Genomic DNA, 14,528 nt, shown 5'->3' with positions numbered 1-14,528 from the left:
ATTATTCCACAAAATAGAAACAGAAGGGACACTACCCAATTCATTCAATGAAGCCACAATTACTCTGATACCTAAACCACACAAAGACCCAACAAAGAAAGAGAACTTTTGACCAATTTCCCTCATGAATATGGATGTAAAAATACTCAAAATTCTTGCCAGCCAAATTCAAGGACACATCAAAAAGATTATCCACCATGATCAAGTAGGCTTGATCCCAGGGATGCAGGAATGGTTCAATATACAGAAACCCATCAATCTAATCCACTATATAAACAAACTCAAAGAAAAAATACATGATCATTTCATTAGATGCTAGGAAAGCATTTGACAGAATCCAACACTCCTTCATGATAAAAGCCTTGGAAAGATCAGTAATTCAAGGCCCGTACCTAAACATAGAAAAAGCAAACCAGTAGCCAACATCAAGCTAAATGGAGAGAAACTTGAAGCAATCCCACTGAAATCAGGGACTAGACATGGCTGTCCACTCTCTCCCTACCTGTTCAATATAGTACTCAAAGTCCTAGCCAGAGCAATTAGACAACATAAGGAGGCCAAAGGGATACAAATGGGAAAGGAAGAAGTCAAACTATCACTATTCGCAGATGATATGATAGTATACTTAAGTGACCCAAAAAACTCCACAAGAGAACTCCTAAACCTGATAAACAACTTCAGCAAAGTGTCTGGAAATAAAATTAACTCAAACAAATCAGTAGCCTTCCCATACTCAAAGGATAAGCAGGCTGAGAAAGAAATTAGGGAAATGACACCCTTCACAATAGTCACAAATAATATAAAGTACCTTGGCGTGACTCTAACCAATCAAGTGAAAGATCTGTATGACAAGAACTTCAAGTCTCAGAAGATGGAAAGATCTCCCATGCTTGTGGATTGGCATTAGTGTTCTGTTGCTGTGAAGAGACACCACCAGGAATGCTTACAAAAGGAAACATTGAATCCGGGCTCCCTTACGGCTTCAGAGGTTTAGTTTATTATCATCATGGTGCAGAGCATGCAGCTGTGCAGGCAGACATGGTGCTGGGGAACTAGCTGAGAGTTCCACATCCAGACCCACCTGCAGCAGGAAGAAGACTGACTCTAGGCAAACCTCAAATCCCACCCCCTGTGACACACTTCCTCTAACAAGGCCACAGGTATTTTAACAAAGCCATATCTATATTCTTTCTCAAGTAGTGCCACTCCCTGAGGACTAAGCAAATATGTGAATCCATGAGGGCTATTCTTCAAACCACAACCATAGTGAAAGAAAAATATCATACGCATGTCACAATTATTTTATTTTTATTTTTTGGTGTTTTGGGGTAGGGTTTCATTACATAGCCTGGCGACACATCAAGTTTGAGGCCAGTCTAGGATATGAGAGATGCTGTCTCTAAGTAAACAAGCTAATGAACCAGTTAGTATTTTTTAAAATGGCTTTTCTATGTCCTTTGAATTTCCATATACAATTTAGGGAAAACTTGTCAACTTGTTGAAAAGGGGAGATGCTGTTATGATTTGGCAAACGTGTTGACTTCTCGTGTCAACTTGAGGGCCGTCTTGGTCTTAAGACAACAAGAGTGAGCTTCTAGTTCACAGACACAAAGCATTGTCTTTTCATTTAGATTTTTTTTGATTCTTTGTGTCAGTGTTTTGTAGTGTTTATCATTTCCACCTTTATTAGTAACCCCCCCCTGCACCCCCTACCCCCAGACAGGGTTTCTCTGTGTAGCCCTGGCTGTCCTGGAACTCACTCTGTAGACCAGGCTGGCCTCAAACTCAGAAATCCACCTGCCTCTGCCTCCCAAGTGTGCCACCACTGCCTGGCTATTAGTAATTTTCTTGCTGCTGCTGTTTTATCAACTTTTGTTTGGGGATCGTTGTTGCTAAAATATAGAAGAAAATAATGCTTGTATGTGGCTTGTTTCCTTCCTCTTCTTTCTCTCTCCCTTTTCCTTTTTCAGTGCTAAGGACTGGGTGTGGTCAGTTCTTTTCCCTGAGGCCCAGCCGCTGATTTATTAGTCTGAGAAGGCTGTCAGCTTCTTTGAGATTTCCTCCATGTAACACGCTCGGCCTTTGAAGGAGCACGGTGTTTCCCATTCCTTTCCAGCATGACACATTTATAGAAAGGCAAGAGTAAATATTCTTGCTTTGTAGGGGGAAAAGTATTTAGCATTAAAGTTTTATATAGCATTAGTTAATTAGTAGATAAAATTGATCTGCAAGGATTTTTAGAAACATAGCTTATGGAACAATACACACCTCCATGATAAAAAAAATTCTCTGTCTGTCCATTTGGCTTAAGTAAACCCAGGCACAGTAATGAATCCAAGTATGTATTTTTTTCCATTTGGGAAGCATCAGAGGGTATACTAAAGACGAGTGTGTACACGGCATACATTACATATCCTGTAAATGGCTGTCCGATCAAACGGTAAGGCAGGAAGTGATTACTCTGAATGACATCAGCAAGGCTGATCCATCAGTGGGCTGTGACGAAGAGACTGGGCAGGAGACAACAGCATCTCGGAGATGCTTCTGTCCCAGCGACTTTCTGTCAGCACAGAGGACCCTATCTCAAGAAAAGCTGCCGCTTTGCTCTGAGGGCTGGGAAAGCGAGGCTCCCTGAACTGGTGTGATCCGTGTAGAACGCGCAGCTGGAGGGACTGAGACAGGATGCAGACATGCATTAAGGGAGGGAAAATTCCCTTTAGCATGAGACTAGAGGTTGAGATATTACATTAGCCAAGTATCCCAGCTGCTTCCCTCATTCAATATTCATGCTAAAATCCCTGTCAATCAACAGGAACAACCATGTCCTGCTCAGGCCTATGAGAGAGTTGCTGTGTAGGCTGCACCGTGCACCATGCTCCGTGCACCGTAGGGTGACTGGGACTTGGGTTTGCCATGTGTACAATATCGGGAAGGTGCTCAGCGTTGATATTCAAGCCGCTCCTTTGCTCGTCTTTTGACAGAGCAGGCGTTGTGGAGGGTGGTGGGCGGCTCTGCTGGCAAACTTCAATGCCCATGAGAACTAACTGTGGGCCTTGTGAAAATGTGCATTTGGGGGCTGGAGAGCCCTCCTAGCGGTAGGAAGAGAGCCCTTGCTGCCCCGGCAGAGGACCAGAATTCAGTTCCCAATACCTATGTCAGCTGATTTATTAATCTGGAATTACAGTTACCTGGAATTCCAGGTCCAGAGGATCTGACATCTTCTGGCTTCACACACACACACACACATACACACAGAGAGAGAGAGAGAGAGAGAGAGAGAGACAGACAGAGGGAGAGGGAGAGGGAGAGGGAGAGAGAGAGAGGTTGAGAGAGAGAAAGATAAAATACATCTTTTGTTTTGTTTATCTTTATATAGCCCTGGCTGGCCTGAAGGAACTCACTATGTAGACCAGGCTCGCTGAAGGAATGTACTATGTCTCTGACGGCCCTCAAACTCACAGAGATCCTCCTGTCTCTGCTTTCTTGAAATAAAATGCACATGCTCCTATGCCCAGCCACATCTTTTTTTTTTTTTAATGTAGATTTTCTGGGTTTCCATAGTCACCCAAACCGGTCTGATCCAATAGGTAACTGAGGTTTCAGGGAGTGGACAGCAGCTGATTTGACACACATGCTCTCAGCTCAATCCCTGAGAGGCCTGGAGTGATGAAGAGCCCAGGGTTCTGTGAGAGCCGGCTTTATCCATGGCCTTGGAAGTTCAGCCTAACCCCAAACTTTTCACCTGAGCCAGCGACCACGATCACATTCTCAGAGGCTTGGTGTGAGACTTGCAGGAGATGAGGCCGGTGTGGGTGTGTGGGCACACACCTTTATCCTCAGCGCTCTCACTTGGTTCTTTCTTCTGAGACAAAATCTATCTCAGCCTGGCCTCCCTCTTGCAGCCTGAGCTTGTGCTCCTTCTACCCCCACCTCAAATGCTGGGTTTTCAGGTGTGTGCCGCACATTAGTTTACATGGTTCTAGGAAGAGAGCCCAGAGTTGCTTGCAAAAAAATAATTAATTAATTAATTAATTTAAAAAAAAGGCCAAGACATAATGGCTGCCCCCATTATCAGGGCCTTACTCTGTCCCTCCGTCCCCAGTATGAGCCAGAGTATAGCAGAGAGTTACGTTGTCCTCAGAAGGCTTGACTTGGCAGAGCCTCAGAGACCACATTTCCTCGCAAGGAAGCCGGTGAGGTGGGGGGCAGGGGCCTAGTGAACTAGCCAGGTCTTCTTTATAAAGCAGTCACCTCAGGGCTTGGTGTGACTTTCCTTTCTGTCACTGCACCCTGTGGTGAAGCTTGCGGATGTTGGCAGGTCAGGAAGCAGGACAGTGGAAGAAGGCAAACTGACCCAGTTTCCTGACCTGGTCTCTGTCTGGTAAGCAGACAGTTTTTTGCAATGTCAGGTAATTTCTGCCAAGTTTAGTTTCTTATCTGCGACATAAAGGAGAATTGGTATTTGTCCATGGGCCTTGTGGCTTAGCACTTTGCACACGGCCTCCCTCCGGGTTCCCACATGAGTGGAGATCCACAAACCCATATCTGCAGGAAAGCCTAGAGTGGTTAAAGTCATGGGTCAAACTAGCGTGGACCGGAGCTTAGTGGCCAGAATGGAGTCAGTGATGGCGAAGATTCTGCCACCCATCCTTCAGGACACTCCAAATGCACTCCTGGTACAGGGATGGACCCACGGAGGCCCAGTGGGGCCTGTCTGGTGGCTCCCGGGTCCTTATGTGTTGTCCTTCTCCTTGGGAACAGGGATCCCGCATGATGGGGGTCTTACGAACTTGATGAGTTGAGAAATTTCTTACAGTTGCCTTTGCTAAGAAATTCTGAGCAAAGCTAAAAGAATGTTTCTAGACTTTATGGTTGAGTTCACGAAAAGGGGCAAGGGCTCTTGTTTCCATGTCCTGCCTCAGAAGAGAGAAGGAGGAGAGAAGAGAAGGGCAGGAGCTCAGAGGGAGACCTACTTACGAGTCCTTCCAATGTCCTTCAATTCGAAGTATAGATGGCTTCCAACTTACTATGCCCTGACACGATTCTTTGACTTTACAACAATGAGAAGCAACATGCGTTACTGAGCAGAAATTGGGCTTCAGATTCTAGGTGATCTGGTCCCAGGGGTGGTGTGATGCTCTCGTGATACCCAGCCCAAGCATTCAGAGTATGTTTAAGGCAGACTAAGCTAAGCTACAATGTTCAGGACCTCGGGTAGAGTCAATGAGTTTGGGTATTATGTTTTCCATTTCTATTATAGTCATCAAAATAAGGACGTCATCATTGAGAAGCATCTAGAGTTACCATGGAAAATGCTTTTACTTGGGGAATTATTTTTCTGATTGTTTTGAGACAGGATCACCCTAAGTTGCCTAGGACAGCCTCAGACTCGAAATTCTCCTGCCTTAGACTTCTGAACTCTGCAATTAAAGCCATGCGCCATCGGACTCAGCGAGCATAATATGTTATCAGTCACAGAGGTGGTCAGATTGGTTTTCTTTTAGATATTAAATATGCGTATGAGTCCTTGAGTGTTGAGCCTGTAATGCCTAGTTGACACTAACCCCTCTCCCCATCAGCATTAATGTGGGCTTTCTGTAATAAGAAGGACAAGACTGTAGCAAGGAGGGCTGGCTGTGATGGCTTACTGTCAAGTCCAACATGGCATTTCCAAACTTGAAAGAAGTTTTTAAAAAAGATTCTTACCATCAAGTTTTGGGGGACCCTGGTACTCCCTGGCCAGCTCCTAACATACAGAAGAGGGAACAGAAAGTTCTAGACTGGGCTCTTTAGCATTTCGCTGTGGTGAGGAACTCATGATCTCCTGCCCCTTTATTTTTCTTTGTTTGTTTTTTTGAGACAGGGTTTCTCTGTATACCCCTGGCTGTCCTGGAACTCACTCTGTAGACCAGGATGGCCTTGAACTCAGAAATCCGCCTGCCCCTGCCTCCCAAGTGCTGGGATAAAGGCGAGAGCCACCACTGCTCTACCTCCCGCTCCTTTCACTGTGGAACCGCTGGCAATTCATTGCTGCTGATCGATCACATCGTTATTGCTACAACTGCTTGTACGTTGTCCATGACGAAGTAATCTTCCACCTGTGATCATGAAAGCCCCATATTTAACTCAGTGGGTGTCTTAGTCAGAGCCTGTATTCCTGCACAAAACATCACAACCAAGCAGCAAGTTGGGGAGGAAAGGGGTTTATTCAGCTTACACTTCCACATTGCTGTTCATCACCAAAGGAAGTCAGGACAGGAACTCAAGCAGGTCAGGAGCTTGGAGGCAGGAGCTGATGCAGAGGCCATGGAGGGATGCTGTTTACTGGCTTGCTTCCCCTGGCTTGCTCAGCTTGCTTTCTTAACCCAGGACTACCAGTGCAGGGATGGTGCCACTCACAATGGGCCCTCCCCCCTTGATCACTAATTGAGAAAATGCCCCACAGCTGGATCTCATGGAGGCATTTCCTCAAGGGAGGCTCCTTTCTCTGTGATAACTCCAGCTTGTGTCAAGTTGACACACAAAACCAGCCAGTACAGTGGATCACACACACAAGACACGAGAGAGGAGCTTGGTGGGCAGAAGGATAAGAGGATGGAGATTTATTTTGTGCACATGTGGAGCTGTCAAAAGGTAAAAAAGTAGATTAAATCAATAACAACAACAACAAAGCCAGATTCTGGGGTCACACTTGTCCATGTGTTCAAGGCCTCTCTGTCACCAACAACTACTAAACTTTGTCTCTCCTCTCCACAGAAGGCAAGGATTGGGGGTCTCAGCACTCAGCCATCCCTCCTCTTAGCATCCTCGTGTGATGTAAATGTAACCTCAAATACCCTTTCGAAAGGGTAGCGCCCCGATGGCTCTTCAGAGATTCCTAGAAGATGCTTCTACAACCCTGTTCACATCTGCCATCCTGGGCCACTCCAGAGTCAGCCTGTCCTCTGTTGCCTCACCACTAGCCTAGGCCTCCTCCTTCTCTCCCTCTCCCTCCACCTCCCTCTCCTCCCTCCCTCCCTCCCTCTCTTCCCTCCTTCCTTCTGTGTCCCAGATTGACTTCAGACTCACTGTAGAGCAGAGCCTGGCCTTGACTGCCCATCCTCCCTCCTCCCCCTGAGTGCTGGGGTAACAGGTGTGCACTGGGTTATTCACTAGTGAGTAGCAAACCCCGGATTCGTGGACACTTAGCAGGCACCAGTGGGGCCGCACCCCCAGTCCCAGGCTTCGTGACTCAGTGTTTCTGTCCCTACCCTCTGCTTACACTCAGGCTGGGGAACTGCTGCTCTTATTTCTAACTGGGCCCAGACCAAGACGGTAAGGTAGTCTATCTGATGGTGAAATCCTTTCAATCGGGTGTAAATCGTGGCTGTTGCCTGGAATCATGGTGCCCCACCCCTGCAGGCATCCTCAAATGTTTGTTAAGGAAATTCTGTGGTGATAGCAAACTTCATCCAATTTATCTCTCTTTGGCATTTCAAAATAATTTCCTGAGGCAGCTAGCACATCGTAGAGAAGCCTTGCTTGGACTGAAAGGTTGGGAGCAGGTAAAAGGAGGACAGCTTAGTAGAGAAATGAAAGCAATTACACACACACACACACACACACACACACAATGCACTATGCTTATGGCATTTCTAGCTAGAAGCCATGATGACCTTGTGTTATGTTTCAATAGCTCATAAAACAACTGTGTAAGTTCTTTTGTTCCTTGTGTAATGTTACAACAGCTCACACAACAGCCCTGTCAGGTAGAGGTTGTTGTCCCTGCCATTTAAATAACAATCCTGAACTAGGCTTAGTGGAGCCTTTAATTCCAGTACTCAGGAGGCAGAGGCAGGTGGATCTCTGACTTCCAGACCAGCCTTGTCTACAGAGGCAGGTGGATCTCTGTGACTTCCAGACCAGCCTTGTCTACAGGATGAATTCCAGTAGAGCAAAAGCTACGTGGAGAAACCCTGACTCAGAAATCCAAAAATCAGGTTCTGAAACTTAGAAAGCCTCACTATTTTTCCCAAATCAAGACATAGATGATAAAAGCAGGTTTTATCTCCTCTTTATGCCGGCTCCCAAACCCCCGTTCCTTACATAATTTCTGATACTACACAACCTTCTTGGGCTAGCTCATATAGCTAGAAAAACCCCAAGTCTTGAATCCCCAAATTGAATTTATAGGGACTATAATCCTACTTCAGTTTAAAATTGATCTTCCTGCACTGGGGGCAGAGCTAAGTCGGTGGAGCCTCACCTACTGTGCCAAAAGCCCTAGCTTTTAACACTAGCACCACATAAAACAGGTGTGGTGGGTTAAATCTGGAATCCCTGAACTCGGGGAAGTAGAAGCAGAATTGGGACATCCTTGGCTACATAGGCAGTTGGAGGCCAGGCTGGAAACCCTAAGTCCTTGTCTCCAAAAGAAAAAGTTTTCTCTTTCCTTCTGGCTCCACAAAGCCCTGAGGCAGACGTCTGCTTTTGAGACGCAGGTGCTTACACAGTTTGAGAGACAAAGCCTGGCTGGTAGGCTTGTGCAAGGTGAAATCCTCAGAGATCTCCAGATGCCCCGGAGCCCTGGGCTCACGCCTGCCCGTGGCTACTCGCCCGTCCCAAGCAGCCTAGGAGCTCAGAGCAGTAAGCCTCTGCAATGGGTTGTGACAGATTCTTATGGACCTAGTGTTTAAAGCTTCTAATAGTTAAATATGTGCGTGAGCGTACACACACACACACACACACACACTCTCACACACACAGGATAGATATGATGGATATACGTTGTTGATGGAGTCCATTCCTGTTCTTTAGTGGTTGACTGCTGGGAAACTTTGTGGAGTGGGAACTTGGGGTACAACTCAACGTAAGGGCAGGTATGTCCTCGAGCTCAGGTACATGGTTCAAATCCTACCTCTTCCCTCCGCCCAAAATAAGAACCCCACTTTTGCTTTTTGGTTTGTACGCCAATAGCTGAACGAAAATAGTAGAAGAGAGGGGAGGTTTTCTGTGAGCAGAGGAGGGTGAGTCAAATGGAAACACTTGATGGGCTTTTGCTTTTAGCAGATAATAATCCTCAATAATCCGTGTACAGCAAGAAAACAATGCCTCAGTTGTCAAATGCCTTAAAGTTCTTACCTTTAATCTCCCTTTCCTCTTACTCCCCCATCGCGATTCTTTTAAGGATTTACTGTAGGCCGACAAGATGGAGCTCTCCTTTCTGGTTGTTAGCATTTTGTGTAAGCTCCGCCCCACAGTTACCTGGCAACAGCCAGGTATGCCAGACTCACTATAAAAGGGGCTGCTTGCCCCGCCCCTTCTTGCTATCTTGCCTTCTAGCTCCAGCTCTGTCCTCTAGCCCCCTCCCCCCTCTCCTCATTCCCCTCCCCCTCTCTCTCCAAGTGCTCAAGGCTACCTCTACTTCTCCCCTCCCCTCCCCTCTCCTCCCCTCTCCTCTCCTCTCCCCCTCATCTCGTGTGTGTGTGTGTGTGTGTGTGTGTGTGTGTGTGTGTGTCTTTCTCTCTCCCTCCCTCCCTTTCTCTGTCTCTACTACCCTCTCAGTTCTGCCCCCCATGCCCTGAATAATCTCTACTCTATACTATATGTCGTGAGACTGGTCCCTCAGGGGGAAGCGATGCCTGAGCGTGGGCCCGAGGAGGCGCCCCCTTCCCGCACACCTTCCCACACCTCACCAAACATATTCCTTCTCTCTTTATTTTTACAAAACACAGCACTGGCAACCTCTCTTCTAAAATCCTTAGAACTCTGGCTTGGCTCCGCACGTAAACTGCCAGCCGGGCCGGGGCAGTCTTTCAGGCTCCTCGCATGAATTATTGCTCAGCAGTTTTTCAGAGCAGCACTGAAACGCCCTGAACAGCCCCGAGAGATGAAGGCCGGAAGGACCGTGGGTGAGGGTGGGGCGCGCAGAAGCTGAAAGAGAAGCCAGTATTATTTGGTGATCTTAACAAAAAGGCCAGTTTCCACGGGTGTCTGTGTGTTCTGGGGAGCAGGGGCCTCGAACCATGGCTTCCCTCCCGCGGACTCCGGACACCTGGCTCCTGAGCGTAGCCAATTAGAAACAAGTGGGTGCCGTGCTCTAGGAAGCGAGCGATTCTAGGTCTTGGGACCTTGGAGATGATATGGCCTTGTTAGTCTTCAGTGACTAACATCTGAATCAGAACCATGTCTTTTGTTCCTTTGAGGTCGATTGTGTAAAAGCTTCGCGAACTGGGCGTCCTCTGGGACTCTTGAGGCAAAGCACCCCCATCGCTTCCAGGTCCCACATAGTTTCACCGAATCTTCCTTTATTCCTAATTCTGTAGAGAAATAGAAGTGTTTGGGATACCTGAAGATTCCACGCGTGACAACAGGTGCGGCTGCAGGCAAAGGTTTGAGAAGTGATTGGAGGGGTGCGGGAGCCCCAGATACTGAAGAAAGCAGCAGGGAAGGGCCTGTCGGGCCAGTGTTTACTTGGCTGGCTGTTGTCTGAACACCTGCATGGCCACCTGTGAGGGCCCTGCTGGGTAGGAGCTCGCTGGGTGGGAGCACTCGCTGAGTGGGAGCACTCACTGGGTAGGAGGACTCACTGGGTAGGAGGACTCACTGGGTAGGAGCACTCGCTGGGCAAGCCTCAGAACACCACCCTCTTACACCACCTGGTGTGGATTGTGCACCCAGACCTCTGGGGCTAAGGAGGGTTGGGGACAGGGTATCCCTGAGCTTGGCGACTGCCATCCTAGCTCCAGGTTCAAGAGAACAAGCTGAAGTGGCAGAGCAGGACACTGGCCGTCCTTCGGCTGCCAGGCTCAGACACCACACTCACATATACCACAAACATAGACTCTAGCTAATAAATCATTTGAAAACATTCAGACGCCCCAGCGCTGAGTCATCCTCTGGGGATGGTCCCTGGGCTCTAACTGGTTACACACTCCTTAGTTTTTCTCATTAACCTTGAGGTTTGGAGATTATTGGTATGGAATTGCTAGAGCCTTGGTTTTTGTGGGTTTTGTTTGTTTGCTTTTATTCTCTAATCTTTTTTTAAAGTCCAGACTTTATCTCCTCCTGGTACACCCTCCATCTGTTCACATACCACATCTCCCTACCCACCCCACCCCTGGTCTCCAAGAGGATGTCCCCACCCACCCCCATCCCCAGACCTCTTACTCCCTGGGGTCCCAAGCCTTTTGGGGATTAGGAGACCAGACCCAGCAGTCCACTGCTGTAGATGTGTTGGGGGCCTCATATCAGCTGGTGTGTGCACCTGGTTGGTGGTCCAGTGTCTGAGAGATGCTGGGGGTCCTGGTTAACTGAGACTGCTGGTCTTCCTATGAGGTCGCCCTCCTCCTCAGCTTCTTCCAGCTTTTCCCTAATCCAACCACAGGGGTCGGCAGTTTCTGTCCACTGGTTGGGTGTAAATATCTGCATCTGACTCGTTCAGCTGCGTGTTGGGCCTTTAGGAGGGCAGCCATGACAGGCCCCTGTTTGTAAGCACACCATAGCTTCAGTAATAGTGTCAGGCCTTGAGGTCTCACCCTGAGCTCAATTTGGGCCTGTCTCCTGGACCCCCTTTCCCTCAGGGTCCTCTCCATTTTTGTTCCTGTAGTTCTTTCAGACAGGAACAATTCTGGGTCAGAGTTTTTGACTGTGAGATGGCAGTACCCCTCCAAGGCCTCTGCATCAGCTCCTGCCTCCAGGTTCCTGCCCCGTTTGAGTTCCTGTCTTGACTTCTTCTGTGATGGACTATGATGTGGAAGTATAAGTCAACTAATCCCTTTCCTCTCCAAGTTGCCTACAGTCATGGTGTTTCATCACAGCAATAGAAACCCTATTGGTACTGGGATTGTGGGTACTGCTGTCACAGACCTGACCATGTTATTTTGGAGGAGGATTGTGGAAGGACTTTGGAACTTTGGGTTAGAAAAACTGTTGAGTGTTGAGAGCTCAGTGGGCTGTTCTGTATGAGCTCAGAATGTTGACACAGTGCAGCCGATGGAGGCCTGGTTGGGAAGTTTCAGAGGGAAGCAAAGACTGTACCAGGACATCTGTCATAAGAACTTGTGGTGTCTGGTCAGTTGGAGTTTTTTGTTTTGTTTTGTTTTTTGTCTTTTTTGTTTTTAAATCAGCTATTCTGTTTTTGTTTTTGTTTTTTTGTTTGTTTGTTTTGGTTTTTTTGGATTTGTTTTTTTCGAGACAGGGTTTCTCTGTATAGCCCTGGCTGTCCTGGAGCTCACTCTGTAGACCAGGCTGGCCTCAAACTCAGAAATCTGCCTGCCTCTGCCTCCCCGAGTGTTGGGATTACAGGCGTGCGCCACCACCGCCCGGCGAAATCAGCTATTCTTAACAAGAGACCAAGTGGTGGCACACACCTGTAATCCCAGCATTTGGGAGTCAGAGGCAAGTGGATGGATATATGAGTTCAAGGCCACCCTGGTCTACAGAGTGAGTTCTAGGTCAGCCAGGGCTACACAGAAAAACTCTGTATCAAAGAAGAAAGAGAAGGAGGAGGAGGAAAAGGAGGAGGAAGAGGAGGAGGGAAAGAAAGAAGAAAAGTAGACTAGATGAAATCTTCTGAGAAGTGTTTCCTCAGGGTCAGCACGCAGAAGCTGTGTTCCAAGGTTGTACCTGGTCCTGGGGGCCAAACTCGGCAGAGTAAGACTCACCCAGGTGGTGCTGGCTTTGAAGGCATGAAGGGATCATGGAATGTAGCTGAGGCTTGGCACTGTGTGGCAGAGCTGGGGTCCCCAAAGAGACCCCGGTGAAAGTGCAGCCCAGTTGCAGCAGAGACCTCAGCATGTTGGGGATGCCAGTGCCATGGGATGACCTCCAAGAACAGCAGCAGTGGAGTGGAGCCAGCTGGGGCCTGGAAGACAAGCTGTGTGTGCTGCAGAGGGCAGGGACAGAGAAGTGACCCGTGTCCTCTGGAGAGTCCCAGATGCTTGTGGATGGGTCTCAGACAGTGGATATTTAATTATTTACACAGTTAGAGTTTGGTGTTGCTTTGTTCCAGTTGTGACTGTGCCCTGTTCTTCCCTCTTGAAGTAAGAGTTTAATTTATTTTTGATTTTACAGTAGCCCACTTTGCACTTTTAAAGAGATTTTGAAATTTTACAGTGACTTTGAAGTTTAAAAGAAAATGGTATTTTAAATATTTTTAATATGATTTCTTTTTCTATTTTTTATTTCATGTGTATTGGTGTTTTGATTGCATGTGTATCTGTGTGAGGGTGTCAGATCCCCTGGAGCTGAAATTACAGACAGTTGTGAGGTGCCATGTGTGTGCTGGAAACTGAACATGTGTCCTCTGGAAAAGCAGCCAGAGCTCTTAACTACCATCTCTCCAGCCCATTATGAGAATGTTTATCCTGTAATGTTGAGGTTGAGGGGTGGACGACAGGATACCACCCCCTGTCCTCTAGCCCTCTTGCTAGACCACGCCTCCAGAAATTTCTATAATCTAGGGCAGCTTGACTAGCTGTGCTCAAACCTCACAAGTGTGTGTGTGTGTGTGTGTGTGTGTGTGTGAGAGAGAGAGAGAGAGAGAGAGAGAGAGAGAGAGAGAGAGAGAGAGAAACACTCTGGGGAGATAAAAACAACTGTCTGCCTACCCCAGATAGGAGGCCAACAACTGACAGGGTGACAGCAGTCAGGTGACAGTCAGGTGACAGCCAAGAGGCCTATTTAATTGTCAAAGCAGACCTGGCTTCTAGGTCCTCCAGCATTCCTCAGTCCCTACCTGCTACAGGGCATAGCTGGCTTACCCTGGCCTCTACCAACTCCAGCTCAGGGGCAGGGCTGCCTTCCCTGAGAGGCTCTTCCCTACATGATCTTGACATTGTGGTTCCCTGGCCTATTTTTGTCTATTCTTCACCCTCCTGGCCTCTTGGTTCGGCTCTCCCTTCTCCTGTCTTTCCTCTCCTCACATGGCCCAGGTCAGTCTGCTCCCATTCACCCTCCCAGATGTCCCTACCCCCGGCTACCTTCCCTGTTATCTGCAATAAGCCTTCTCCTCCACCATCGCTAGAGGCCTTCATGGCCTCCATTTTATTGTATTTTATTATTTTATTTTATATTTCTGTTCAGTAATGATTCTACCAGAGTCCAAGATGTTGGACCAATGAGTTTATCAGGGTTACTATGGGTGAGGGGTTACAGGGTCATGGTGATTTGAAGGGTTACTTACAGGAACAGTGATTTCAGGGGTTACAGGGACACTGTGACTTACAGGCAGCCCACCCTGTCACAGGGACAACACGTCAAAGCTGTGTGTAGCCCTGGAGTTCTCCCCACGCTTGGCAAAGCAGCCTAAGGGACCGAGAGTCTCCTCCTGTCCCCTGGTTTCTGTTCTGTGACTATGACTACGGAGGAGCTGTAAACTTACAGACTGGCTCTCCAAGACTTCAGTGACATAAGACTCCTTCCATGCCCTGCAGGAGCGTTTCCTGTTAAAGCCACCGCAGCTCTGTCTCCATTTCATCCTATTTAGCCTTCCTAAAGATCCTACTGGGCAAAGGGCTGTTGTGTAGAGTGTGTGGTATAAAGCAGAG

The sequence above is a fragment of the Apodemus sylvaticus genome, chromosome 11 (genome assembly GCF_947179515.1).
Source record: "Apodemus sylvaticus chromosome 11, mApoSyl1.1, whole genome shotgun sequence".
Classification (NCBI taxonomy): domain Eukaryota; kingdom Metazoa; phylum Chordata; class Mammalia; order Rodentia; family Muridae; genus Apodemus; species Apodemus sylvaticus.
Note: the sequence above shows the minus strand (reverse complement) of the source record.